Source organism: Pleurodeles waltl, chromosome 6 (genome assembly GCF_031143425.1).
Source record: "Pleurodeles waltl isolate 20211129_DDA chromosome 6, aPleWal1.hap1.20221129, whole genome shotgun sequence".
Lineage (NCBI taxonomy): Eukaryota > Metazoa > Chordata > Amphibia > Caudata > Salamandridae > Pleurodeles > Pleurodeles waltl.
In genome coordinates this window covers 1,616,236,158-1,616,250,998 of record NC_090445.1, presented here as the reverse complement: position 1 = coordinate 1,616,250,998, position 14,841 = coordinate 1,616,236,158, and the positions used below count along the sequence as shown (strand labels likewise).

At 41.9% G+C, this 14,841-nt stretch overlaps 1 protein-coding gene across 4 annotated transcripts in view; it reads left to right on the top strand.

Annotated features, from left to right (window-relative positions):
• The window catches only part of TNC (tenascin C), a 127,390-nt gene that overhangs the window by 34,575 nt on the left and 77,974 nt on the right, over positions 1-14,841 (top strand). The gene's annotated exons all lie outside the window — the stretch shown is intronic.

Genomic DNA, 14,841 nt, shown 5'->3' with positions numbered 1-14,841 from the left:
TCCACCAATGGTTGTCATTTGCTCACCACCGTTCTGGAAAGTCTTCAGCACTCCATCTTTGCTCTAATGTGTCGTGAAGGTTGCAGACACAATCTAAGGTGCATCAAGAAGTGGGTGATCAACATCGAAAACTTTTGGCAAATGTCTTACAAAAGACAAATCTGTTTGGCCGAATATGTACTTAACTTTGGCGACCCAGTTTGTCTCTCCTGCCAACAGCGAATATTTAAAGGAAGGCATAGAGGGAACAAAGAGGAAGAACCATACATTAGGAAGGATTTGATTAATCTGTGGAGACCACTTTAAAGTAAATACAATCCTGCAGAAAGCATTAATCGCTGTCTCCCATTGCTGTGAAAGCCATCACCAGAAGAACGGATATTGTAAAGCAAGATCAGTGAGCGAGGAGTGGAGGAAAGAGGATATAACATTGAATGCCAAGAACTACAGGAGTACATCACTGCGACGTGGCCGAGTTCAGAAAAAAAGAAAAAGTGGACAGATGCCACCTCTCAAGAACCATTGAAGGTTTGAGACATTGATATAGTAGGCAAATAGATAAACAGAGAGGACAAAGAAGGCCTTGTCTAAAGTGTTCAAAAGAAAGTGTACATGTACACCCACAAAAAAGAGCACAACACACCAACTAGGGTATCCTTGGCTGGGCTTTGAGAAAATATAAATGAATTACGTGCGTAAAATACTGAACTACAACACTTTAACCACATAACATGGCCCTTGTGAACCATGGCAGTGAAAGATATACATGATTAAGGAAGCTCACAGTGATATGTGGCGGCAATGAAAGTAGGCTAATGAATTCTACCACTGTATTCTACTGTACAGCCTATGGTTGGTGGTATCGTGTGCCACTTCCCAGGTATTTACAGGTCTACAACTCCATGAAGATGTCTGGGAAAGCAAACACTACCTTCTGTAGCTAATGCCAGTGCTAGATCACTAGTGTGATTCTACTAGCCATCTGTTAGGTATGACACTGCATATCTGTTGCACATGAAGTTACTACCTCCTGCATCTCCACCTCTGAAACACTAACCCACTTCATTCTGTCAACTAACCAAGAACTCTCACCCACTCCCACCCACGTATCTCTTCCAGAAGTTTGCACTTATGCCGGCGCCTACTGACACAGCTCGAATTCACATAAACTTAGCTGCTGTAAGACACAACACATAGTGTTCGTTCTCAACATGCAGCTCATTAAAGCCAATATTAAACACATTTACATACATGTTCTTTTGTATGTACTGTTCATTTACAGATATTTAAACGATGTTGCGTGTTAGGAAAAAACTGACATCCTACAATTACAGCCTTTCCTTTGATACTCCCTCTTCCCAGCAATATTGTCAGTTCGCTTAAAAAGACCCTCTAACTTTCCACCCAGAGAAAGAGAAATAAACACCAGTCTCTATGCTAAAGGGATAAGTAGCAATATGTCAGAAGACATAGCTTGACATTTGATCTCTGTCTTTGAACCCACAGAAAATATAACAAGGTAAAAACAAAATTTAAATGCACCTTTATTGTCCATACCCTTTCTCAACTGCAACATAGTTACTGGGGGTTGCTTCAGCACCCCCCACCCCTTCTTCCACTGCCTCTGTTTAATGGAGGTATCAACTGAGGGACAACACGTCCGAGTCATTGGTCCTTCAACCAAGGACTATCTTTTCATAAGAACATTTTAATAAACATATTTACTCAGAAGGAATGGGGAAGGTTGGAAGCGAAGAGGGAAGCATCTTTACCATTGTGTTTTGCTTTAAACCTGGAGTTTACGATGTTGGACAGAAGAGTTGAGATTGTAAAAGTTGAGTGTTAGAACATATTCAATTTTGCAGGAAAAGAACTTCTGAGCAGATGTGATGGGAACACAACTAAAAACTTTATTTGAGACGAACTCGGGCAAGGCAGAGAGGCAACAAGGGTGTAAAGCTGAAGACTGAAAATGGCCTGGGCCTTGAAGAGTAAACGTAAATAGATCGAACAAGTGAATCAGACATTCCTGATCAACTGTCATATTCTTGAACTCTTTGTTTCTGTGAACACAGAAAATAATATGGGGCCATTTAGAACGACAGTTTAAACTAACTGTGATCACCTTTCTCCTCTGACTACTGCCTGAACCTTAATACAAATGAGATGATTTCAATCATCAATATAGTCACAGGGGGCCCTGCCTAAATTGGCCAAAAGTGCAGCATGTTGAATTACAAGTCCACAAAACCTATAGTATGCCAATCCCACAAACAGATGGCATAATCAGTGATGTCATCGATTATGTCATTTGTGATGCTATTAGTGGTGTCAACAATGATGTCATCAATGATGTAATTTAACATGTCATGAATGATGTAATATGTGAGGTCCGAAGCAGCGCATGATGTGTGTGCCAGTTAAAGTTAACCCACTATATAATAACTTGGCAATTTCATTCATTTATTTTTTAATAGTAGTTTTCTTCTCATTTCAACACCTAACTGTAAAGTCACATTCACCTTTGTAATCTCAAGTTAAGATATTATTACCATATCTGGCTTTAATGTCACTTTAATGTTTGTTTTTTTCCTTGAATATTTGTTTTTTTTTATCATATTCAAACCCAAACCCTTTGGGCACCCTGCGGCCAACACTTTGTTCAGAGTTCTGGACAGCCAACCAGATCACTCAGTACCAAGGTACTGACATGACCAATAGGAGAGAAAGCTCCCCAGGCCAATCAGAAGGACCTATTTTTACATTGTTAATTACTGCAGCACTCCTGCTAGGCTTCCACAGGTCCAACTGTCCAGATATACCTATGTTTTTTGGAGTATTAACCCCTTCATGCTCAACCTGAGCCCATCTATAAACACTAATTGCTGTAACACATCAAAACAGATTAACATCAAATTTCAAAAAGCTTGCTTTAGCAGTAAAGTTTAAAATTTTTGCCAAATTTAGTGTAATTCCACTCAGCCTTATTTTCTGTTTCAGAGAGCAACATTTCATATGAGAATCAATATGGGAAAATCATTGTTTGTGGCCACCCCTCCCCTTTTTCATGTCCCGTGCTTGACAGATTAGGGCAAAACTTTCCATGAAGGAGCTGAAGTGGATGAACGTTTTTGGAAAGGTTCATATATATTTGTTAAATAAATGATGCCAAAGTTACTAGTACAGCAAAAAAACACTCACCATGTAGAAAGTCTGTCCTAACTATAACTACACAGTGGTGATCACTACTGTGTAATATAGAATTTTGGTAAAATCTAAAGGCCTTGGCTAGTGCCACACCTAACAATAGAGTGCTGAGAAGGCAGTGATAGCTTAGGTAAAGCTAGGCATATGATGCCTTGCTAAGTTGAACATTTGCTTCTCACCTTGCACTCAAACCGTAATGTTCACAGAATTCACATGTTGTCCCAACTTGGCTCTTGCACATGTCTGATAAAATGGGCTAGAGTTCTGAAAAGCAACTAGTGTGGCTTTGTGAATCTGTAAAATGTAGGAGCCGAACCCCGTCAGAAAGTCTAGCATGCTGGTCAGTGTGAAATCATGAGGCTGTCACTCACTGTCTAGATCCTATTGCAAACATTGCTAAACATCAAGGCTAAGCAACCAATATACTAAGTCTGCTTGCAAGAATGGGTGTGAAACATTGTTTCATTTTCAACCTCCTTTCACAGGGGAATGTAAAAGACAGATGTGGGTTACCCGAATTACCTATAGGAACTGGATTTTGAGAAGGCAGAAGTATGGTTTTGGTTTGTCATTGGAGAACATCAGGTTATGGTTAGGGGTGGGTGAAATATTCTGTTCTGCTGGTGGAATTGGTAGAATTTTGCCATCTCTGTGTTATGCTTGTAAAGTGGAGTTCTGGCAAAGTTCTGCCAGTCACCGCGTGGTGGAATGTTTTCTCACACACAGCTCCAAAACATTAAATTGGCGAGCAAGATTTGGCATCCCCTAGAGCGATTTCAGTCACTAGGACGGCATCCGGAGAGATATTTCCAACATGGGTGGTCACAACAGTTTGCTCAAATAGAAAATCTACTCGAGTGGCAGTAAAATCAACTTGAGTAGTTGAGTCCCCTGGCTTGCTGAATGGTGCAGTTCATGCTAATTTGCCAGAACACACTCCCGAACCTAAATCACAGAGCAAGCAGCACAACATGCCTATTTCCACCCATTGGTGAAATTCCGTGGAATCTTGCTGATTTTTTATGCAACTCCACGGAATTCTGCAGAGTCAAGTTTCGCCCACCTCTAGTTACAGATGATGGCAAGCGGAAGATAAGAGAATGTGCTGACCACTTGGAACATCCTGGCATTATTAGTTTTGCTGAGTGGTGACAAAGCTGAAGAGTGTGGTATTTGCATCAGGCCTAATAAAATAGTACATGGAATAGATGGATGGTGAAAGAATGGCCCTCTTAGTCCAAATACGATTACTTAATGTTTCTCAGTACATAGAGTGGTGAAAAGTTTTTTGTCTAAAGCTGATAAGGAAGAGAAGAAAGTAAAACATTTTTTTTTCTTTTTTTACTATTTTTTTTAGTCCTGCACAAAGTCACACTTGAGCAGGAAAACATTGGAAGGGAAATTAAAGTAGAGTGATCCTAATTTGGCAAACAAATAAAGTATAACTCCTGTAAGGAAAGCAAGATGGCCTTCTTTCTTAAACAAGCAGTAATGTGGCCCACAATCATGTAAAAAAAACAAAAAAAAAAAAAAAAAAAAAAACATAGTGAATACAGAGCCAAAGTCTTTTTTGAAGTCTAACCCTGCTAAATTTACCAGAAACCTCCTAACCATGCTTCATTCTAATCAAATCAGTATCCAGGGATGCTTCTGAGCATTTGCAACACCGCCCTACTCATAATTTGTTTCATCCTCCTGTCTGACTTACTTTTTAACACCCCTAGTTCCTGTCAAAGATGCCAACATGGTGGAGAGTGCTTTGCACCCTAGGAATGCACAATAGAAAGATTGTGAGTTGTTCTGTCGAGTCTACAGGGAATACTGTGCTGTAAAGTGTATCTTATGAATGAAGCAGTGACTTCAATCTTAGCCAAGATGAAGATGTTTGAGTTTCGCTAGGAAGATGACAGCTTGGCCAGCTGGAGGCTGCATCGCCGGTCAACCAATGAAGGGTGAGATAGAAACCTTCATTTTGTGGAACGGGAGACATTTGCTTTTGTCTGATTTGTGCACAATAATCTTGCAGGCTCCTGTCCAAACATGTTGCAATTGGTGCAAGGATGCAGGGCAATTTCAATGCAGCTGAAGGGGATTAGATCCGTCAACCTTTGAGAAATGTAAAGTCCCGCCCAGATCCTTCTATCGCTGCCTGATGCTTTGTTGCGTCATCCTCCATAATCCTCCACAAAGAGACTGATCCTGGTCCAGGGGTCCTCCTCTGGACAGTCCTTTCTTTTAGATTGCTAGATCATCACATGTGTGCTTGAAATGGACTTCACTCATCAGCCAGTGCTTTTTGTTCCGTCAGTGTGCCAGCTCTTAGCTTCTTGATGCATAGTTAAGCAGGAATATCAGAAGAAGAGTGGTCAGAATTCTATGTTTTTACTGTTATTTTGGGCAATTATGTCGTGATTATGTGAATTCCTAGCTTGTAACTTTTGTGCATGAAATGTTCTTGCTAAATATGCTTGTGATGAAAGTCTTTCACTAACAGGAGGATACCCTGTATTTTTCCAAATCCTTCTTACTGGAGGGGTTTTCATCTGTAATGTGCAAAGTTTGTTCTGTTTTTGCAGATGGCAAACTTTTAAAGGTAAGATCATGAAGTAGACAGATGAATGTGCCCAAATTTGCACACCACTTACCAAACGTCATAATGGCATAGTCCATGGAACTCTGTGGACGGCTACGTTTTTGTGTTCTTATGTGAGATTAGGGCAGTAGGCCAGTAGAAACCTGCTAGTAAAACTCCTGTAAGAACCCTAACAAGGAAGCTTTCATTCTGGGTACAGTAAGATAAACGAGCAGCACACTGCAGCTCAACCAATGGGTGGCTGTATAGATCACCTTTTCCACAGGGATAAAAGAGATAGCCTCACTGTTGCTCAACTTATGGTGGATAAGTGGAACAACTTTTTTAGGTCTGGCCTAGAGGCATTTTAAGCTTTTTCTCCTGAGTCATGTAATCTAAAAAGTTCATAAAAAAACATACATACATATGTAGAAGAACTTTGGTTCAGTCATCTTCTTCCATTTTCTGCTCATCTGTTATCAACCTTTTACTTCTACCTACCAATGCATACAACATGGGGCAATGGATTAGCCTACTTCAGCCATGGGCTTTCTTGTACTGTAAGTGATAACGTTTTGTTTCATCATATGTGCACATCCTTAAAACAAAAATAGTGTATTTCACTGCGAGGTCTGGTGGACCAATACTTTCCTTTGTAAATTAATTTATTTATTTTCCATTTTTATCTTTTTTATTTTTAAGTTATCTTTATGTGTGTATAACTATTTCTAATAACATAATTCAAAATATAATTCACAACCGGTAGCGCTTTAATTAGTACAAATAAGATGATTAGGTCGTATGTTGTGTAATCAAAATAAAAAAGGTTTACAAACCTGTTTGCTAGCAAGCACCTATCCCATTCTAGCAATATGACACAATTTGTTTATTCATTGCAAGTACATAGGCGCCATGCTTATACTTTGACATTTTTTTTTGTTTGCTCCTTTTTATTTTTGGTGGTATATTAATGAAGTACGATTTACAATTTGCTAAGTTCCTAGGCCAGAACAATTGGTTTTGCCACTGATCTTCACTGTATTTGCTAGGGTAAACCCACTTAGGAACCCCTCAAGGGTTCCTATGCTTGAACACTGACAATACAGCAGGGGGGCATGCTTTGATCATCAGTGCATAACTGTTATGCAACTTGGCCCTAGAGGTTCTACGAATTCTCCAAATAACATTGGGACTGCAACCTGCTCGTGGGCAGGATCATCTCCAACTACAAGTGTGACTGCAGGGCCTTTATCTTCTCATGCACGAACTTTGACAGGGTGTGCACAGATCTATGCATTTTCTTTATAAAGTGACACACATCCCTACATCAGTTCATCATCTGTGGCATCCAGGTCAGGTACACACATAAACACCAACCAAAGACGGTTTAAGGCGTGGGCAAAGTGGACAATTGCCCGGAGCCCCCACCTTCGTAAGTGCCCCACGAGAAAGTGAAATTGTTCTCTCCTCTCACCTCTGTCTATTTCTGTATGTCATACTTTCTACTTGCCTCTAAATGCAAATTGTCATCAAAAGGATTTTGGGGATTCTGGGAAGGCATAGTTTTTGATTTTCCACATTTCTGAAATTAGCTGAAATGGGTAATAAAATTCAAAGTTTTCCGAGGCCCCAACATTTGTCTTCCCAGGGCCATCAAAACTCCTTAAGGCGACATCGGCACCATCTTACCTTATAGGATGTTTAGCAAAGGTTTTATTTGTGTGCCTGGGGCAACATTTTTCCAACATTGCTTGATGATCTGAAAGAGCACTAAACATATTCATATTAGGCAACTACAACATTTCTTATTAAATAATGTGGTACAGTGCTGCACCTGGTGAGGTTTTGATATCTGCTTCAATAAGAAAGATGTATCGAGAAAGGAAAATTAGGTAGAAATGTATGAACGAATCAGGGAGGAGGACATAAGTGAGAGACGGAAGGGACCAACTGGCTAAACATAGTGATATCACAAAGAGCAGTGGCAGTATTGAGGGTAGCGGCACAGAGTTCAGGCATATATAAACCAGACTTTGTGTCAGTGTTAAATCAAATAGAACGTCAAAGAAAGGGTAGAAGGGAGGGAGGAAGAGTAATGGAGATGGGTGGAAAGAAGGACACAGAAGGAAATATGTGAAGACAGAGAACAGGAAGAGGTGGAAAGACTACTTGAACATGATGGCATTCTCATCATGCACTTACTACTTATATGCTGGCTAATTGATGTTTCAGAGGATGCAGATCACTTTATCCTCTGAACAATACCATCAATTAACAGATTGGGAGCTGCTCTCCAGGGCTCCTGAAAATGTTACTCTCTCTAATCTCTTTCATCAATGCATAAATGATTCCACAAAAATATCCAACTTTCCCTTTATCGAAAAATAACACAATGTACCTGCTCAGCTTTTTCAAGCCCCATCTTTCCCGCTGCTACTGACACCCTTATTAAAATCTCAAGCGGCACTGTGCCAATGGTGTCTGACCTGCTCAATTTCCCTGCACCTCAAAATCCAGTTCATTAAACATATTCCACCTTCTTCTAAAATTTTTCAATCATCATTTGCTCAACTGGGGCACTATTACACATAAGGCACATTTTTCCTGTTTGAGCCATAGTGCACTTTTAAATAGGTGTGCCATATACACTGTTACAGTGAATGAACTGCCCCCCAGGTCAGCCTGGAACTGGTGCTGCCTTGGGGGCAGCGCATTCAAAATAAATTTGGATGGCTGCTTCAACTCTGCTCTGTGTTTCACAGTGAAGGTGACAACCTGCCTGCACTTTGAAAAATGGATTAGACATCCACCCACAAGGGGATTTCTGGGGAGTCTTTCAGTGCTCTTACTGACGACTTCTTTTATCTTTACACCCGCATCCAAAATACGTCATGGGCGAGGTGTTAACGAGATTCCCTCATTTGCATGGGGGCATGTCCCCCCGTGCAAATGACGAAATGCCATCTTGAGATAGCGCTGGAAGGAAAGAGGAGTAGTTTATCAGTAGACAGTGAGTGACGGTGGCAAGACTGCGAGAGACAGGGTGAATACAAAGGAACAGAGACAGAGGCAAAGAGTAATAAAAGAGATTGAGGGAAAAATACAAGAAAGGTTGCAGTGAGAAGGGACAGGGAGAGACACACAATATAGTAAGAGACAAAGCATCTAAGGTATAGTGTGTGCATGCTTGCACGCACTTATGTGCAAGACAGAGAAAGCGATACAGAGAGAATGAGATATAATGTGGGAGACAAAACCAAAAGAGAGAGTGAGCAAGGAAAACATTGTGAAATGGGATTAGATTGAAGAAGATAGAGAGAGAAACCTGTGTGTGAGAGAGAAAGAACAAGAATAGAGAAAAGAGGAAGAGAGGAGTGGGTGAACGAATAAGAAACACGTGCAAATAAACTAGTGATGTGTGCATTTGCAGAGAGAGTGAGAGACACATAGAAAGTGTGTGAGAGAGAGAGAAAATGAGAACTGCATGAAATGTATACTGGATAGAAGAGTGGAAGAGAAAGAGCTAAACAAGAAAGTTACTGGGAGAGAAGGGAGACAAAGAAAGATGAAAAGAGAAAGTGAGAGATAGAAAGACTACGCGAGAAAGCTACAATACGAGATAGCTAGAAACTGAGGGGAGAGAAACAGAGACAAAGAGGGAGCAAGCGAGAGAGGGAGAGAAACAATGGGGAGATTGAAACAGAGAAAAGGGAGGAGAGAAATGATTGGGAAAAGGAAGAAACAGAAAAAGACCGAAGTGAGGAATTGGGATAGTGAATGAGCACTGTTCCGAAGGCCTCGTCAGTGACAGGTGGTTTCTGTCGGAAGCTAAAATGGATGCAAAAATAGAGCCATTTTCTCTAATTCCTCTTCTGTCAACACCCCATGCGTCCCTAGAGTGGCCTATTCTCGGCAGCTGCCACCTGGTCTCCCTCAAATGTGCCTGCCATCACGTTTTTCAGCTCAGTAAATAATAAAACGATTGTTGGTTATTTGCATTCCAAAAAAGAGGTGGGGAGTTCTGTATTCAACGCACCTCAAATACCACACGAGAGCAGGAACAAAGCAGGTGGAGGTGCCTCAGTCTTTACTTACTGGAAGCTCCATCAACAGTTCAGGGCGCTCCCCATCTGCAGCTGCCCTCCGACCTGAGAGGAACTCCCTGTCACTGGCTCAAGCTTCCACAGAAGCTGTCCTGTGGGCAAACTCGGGGTCAGCTGTATTCCATTCTACTGCAAGCCAAAACGTGCTCTTGACCTCTGACGAGGTTCAGAGCTCTCAAGCATTTAAAGTTCTGAAGAGTGATAATTAATTTGACGCAAGAAGGGACACCAATAAAACAGTATCAACCATAAAAATGCATCTGTAATGGGTGGACCAACCACAACACCATTAAAGTAGGCTCATGGCTGACAAAAGTAGCAGGGTGGCAATCTGGGGTGTCCTAGGCAGGTCCTGAAGTAATAATGTTGTGGTCGGATCAGCTCCATTGTTACTATAATATTTGCAGAATGCTTCCACCCTCTATGTAGGGTCTTGAAGCACTTATCAATACAGGTAGCATACTACGCCATGTGGGTGCAATTTCCTCATTTATTTGAATTGTTTACATTGTATTGTAGGTATAGTTGTCCTTTTTCCTTGAGATGCTCTGTTAATGATGCAAAGTCCTTTGGTTTTTGGTCATCTAGCTACAGGTGGCCAGCTCAATTTTTGAGAACTGATCCTCAGAGAGCAAAGCTCTGACGACAGATGAACTTTGAGTTCATGCTCTATAACTTTTCTCCAGTTGTGATATTTAACCTGCAATGAGTCCTATTTTCACCCAAACTCTAAATGCATGTAGCTCGCTCGTAATAAGTGAGATTTGAGGTATCTGGAGGCTTCCTAGGTTTTTGACCCCAGGTCTTCTCATCACTTCTTACAAGTCCATGCCTACTGAATGATTGGCTACCAGGCCTGCCACCTAAGAGTCGCACAATCATCAAAAAGAGAAAGTGATGATTTTTCACCAAATTTAGCATTTCACCTGATCCACAAAAGAGTCACCAGTGAAGTGTGTGAAACTATGTTTGTGATGAACGGTGTAATAAAAGCTGATCAAATCATGAACCTTTTTGTGAGAAAAGAAATCAAATTAAGAAAAGATTGAACTCATAAAATTAAATGACAAAAATAAATCAATTCAGAATTTGGAAGTGCAAATCATTCTAAAACCTCTATGTGGTTTGCACTGTGCTGTTTTAATGGGTTCGGAAATCTGAAGATGTGAGAATCATTTATTTCCTTGAATTAAAAAAAAACAGATATTACCCATCTGTACAAGCAGCAGAAATAGTCATCAGACAACTTTGACATATATTTAGCACAGTAAAGGCCTAATTTAGGAAGCCCTAGAGGCACACTGCGCCTCCGGAGCATAATTGTTTTTACACTTTGGTGGCACAGTGTTGCAGCCCATATTTACAAGGCCACGCAAAGCTATCTTGCATTGCTTTTCATGGCCTTATAAATATGGATCTCTTTCTCGCACAATGCTGCATGAAAGGGGCATTCCATAGGTGTTGCTGTGGGTGATCCCATGCCAAAACCCATGGAATCCGATGGAATCTCATACATTCCCAGATTTACAAGTCTGTGAATGCGTCAGATTCCTATGCCACCTCAGGGGTGGCATAAAGTGCCACAACGTGGAGAAATAACCTTATTGCTCCCCATTTTTTCTCTTTCTATGTGTGCTGTATTCTGCAGCACACATATTAAGAGGAGAACGCCATTAATGATTGTTTATGCGAAAGGAGCCCCTTCGTGCACGTAAACATTCATGCCTGCAAAGCAGGCAGCCTTGCACCATGGTGCAAGGGTGTCTGCGTTGGTGCTAGGCAGCAATTTGTCCATTAGCGCAGGGGACAAGGTAAGGAATGCACCGTATCTTATGGATACGGATCAATCCTGCCCTTTGATTTTGACGCAGGGTGGGCCAGCGAAAGGGCTTGCAGTGCTGCCCTATGCCAAAACTTAGTAAATGAGGCCCTAAGTTCGAGAGCGCATGCAGTTCAGCGTCATATTGCTCAGATTGCAAAAGTACCATTTTGTATGTGTTGCGAAACAGTGCATTCAATGGCAAGGCATAAGTGTCAGTGCAGGCATGTGAAGAAAGCAGAGCTTTGCCTCAAATGGCAGGGGGTTTTGACGTCTTTTGTCACAAGCATCCTCCCCCGGTTTGCACATACCTCACAGACATTATGCGAGGCCACAGCGTAGTTTCTTATCTGATAAATTGCCAGGTCAGGAATTTCACCTGAGCCGCCCTTCTGAATGGGGGCCCTGACTCCAGAGGCCCTTCAATCCCTCCCTTTCTAATTAGATGGCAGAGCTCTGACAGGTTTGTCATCTCCCCTGAGCCCACCCGAATGAACCTTTATCGTTCGAGTTTCCCAAGCAGACACTGTGGGCACAGAGTAGCCATGGGGAGGCCGCTGACAGCCCCTGACTTGCAATTAGCCCAGGAGACTCTCTTTTGTTTCGGTCACTAGCTAAAAATGAAAGGGGTGGGCCTTGGTGGAGAGCTGCTATGGAAACCTCTCGGCAACAGTTTGATTGGAGTCAGAGGCAGCATAGGCCCTTTCCACCAGTACTGCTCCTTATTCGTGCCAGACCCCGGGGAATGTGCCCTTTGTAGTGTGAGGGGGGGGGGAGGTGGCGGTCGAAGGAGGGTTACTCTAAAGCACCAGCTCACTTCCCCCTTCTCGCTGCTAGGGGCACCGTGGCTCAGACCCAAAGGAAAGCTCTGTAGTTGGAGCTGCACTTCAACCTTATTATTGGAGGAGCAGATAGTTTGAACCAAGTACACAGGACACGCAGCAATAGCTATCTTCAGCCCTCGCTGCCAGTGGCCTCTTAATCCCCATGTGGCTCGAAACATCCGATCATTTCCATGGAATCCCGAGCCAGTGTAGCAGACACCAGTGGGCTGAAGCCGTAACTCAACTGAAGACCCGCTAGGTCCCTGGGGCCTATTGGCAAGGCATAGATGAGGGAGGGTACTAACACTCCCAGTCAGGGCCGACTCTAGCGCATGGTGGCGCCCGGTGCGACAGTATTTTTTTGCACCCCCTCCACCATGACCTCCTTCTCCATGAATTCCCTCACTACCTCTCTCCAACAGTGCACCTCATCTCTTCAAAGACTCTCACTGACATACATTTTTTTTTTTATAGTGCTACTCAACGTTCACTCAGACTCAGTTCTGTGATCTGCATGCAATGAATCTAAACTGCCACTAGACACAATTTTGACACCTCACCAGTAGGAACATTAATCACCAGAGGTATCTTGACATTTTTATTGTTGCCTGAAAACTGCTGCATGCCCAAAGAAGTTCATGTGCTTTTAAACCAAAAGTTGTTTTTAAACACAGTGCCTCCCACCAAAGTCAGGAGCAGGTGCGGCACATTTCGAACCACCCTAAAGCCAACCCTGCATCCAGCAATAGGGCAGGTCGAGCATTTCTGGCAGTGGGTTTGGAGCTAACCTCATAGCCATTATAAGAGGAAAATGAAGTGACAAATGATACAGTTTAAACAAACATAGATTAGTAGGTTTGACACTGGTCCTAGGCTTCAACCCATTGCAGGTCCAGACGAATGCTCCTGACCCATTGTTGGCTGAAGGAACTGTCTTAGTTTACCCAATGAGGTGTTGTAAAATATTCATGGGAAAGGCTCCTTTGTGTACGGAATCACAATATTAGGCTTAGTAGCTGTTTTCAATTTGAGCCGGAAGGTGAAGATGGAGCCCAAGGCACTAATTTTCAGAGTCCCTCACATATTTTTCCTCATCAGACTTTGTTACAGAACCAGAGAGAGAAAAATCCAAAAGTGAAACTGGAAAAGAGTAAGATGGCAAAATTGTGACTGGGAAGTAAAGCAAAGATGAAAAATAACCTGCAAGAGTGAGAAAAAGTGCAGGGAGTGCTCGGTAGCGGATGAAAGCGGCACACTGTAGAATTATACCTGGGGAGTCTTGGTACTCAGTTTGCACTGCATTTGAAATTTACTGATACAGGCTCCTGAATAAGATTTGTTATACAAATGAAGAACTTCTTAGTGAGTTACAACAAGTTACATTGGGGTGTGTGACTGGTAAGTCACAGATTCAATTCCCAAAATACCATTCCTTGTTTCTGAGTTGATTGTGTGCAATGAGTTGGCAATATAACCGCCTGTAAATGCACTGCCACACATCTGTTCTACACTAAAAAAAAGCCAATAGTTATTGTTACCATGCCACATTGAGCAGTTCCCGTATAGGTAGCTCATTGAGCCATATCCTTGCAGGAATGCACCAGAATGTTACTGACAAACTCTCAACAAAAAGTTGGCAAGTAGGGAGTATTATGTTTGATACACTTGGCCCTATATTGTGTTTACTGTTTTCGCCTCCACTGCCGAGGTGTTAATCGATACACCATTGTTTCTGAAGAAAACTACTTCTGAGCCCTTCTCCACAATTCTAACAAATAATATCCATTCCAAAGCAGTGGCTCCTTAAGTAACCCTACTAAAGACGTGAAGTGATGTTGATGTCCTCCTCGTCAAAGCAATCATTGGTGCTCTGCTGTCACCTAAGTCTGAAATAGGTTCCTTGTAACCAATGGGTGGCTGCAGTCCTTTCTACGGTGGTGGTAATTTTGTAAAGTTAACTGCAAGGAATATAACTTTACTATTTCTTCTCCTTGGAATAAGGACTCAAATCTGAATCGGAAATTTGAAACCAAAAGATCACTGAAATCTTCCGATCTACATACCCCTTTCTGTCCTCTCAGCAGGAACATATCAATTCCAATTACTGCAATTTTTTATCCTCTATAAAAGTCCAACAGTGTTGTCAGTCGTACTTATGTCTTTGTTAAGGTTTGGGTCATCTAACTCTCTGAACCTACTATCCCATTATATTGTAACGTGTTTACTCCTGTTGTATATACTTCTATCTACTTTACATACCCTGGGGATTTGCGCCTTACAAAGAATTATAAATATAACAAATATATAAATGACATA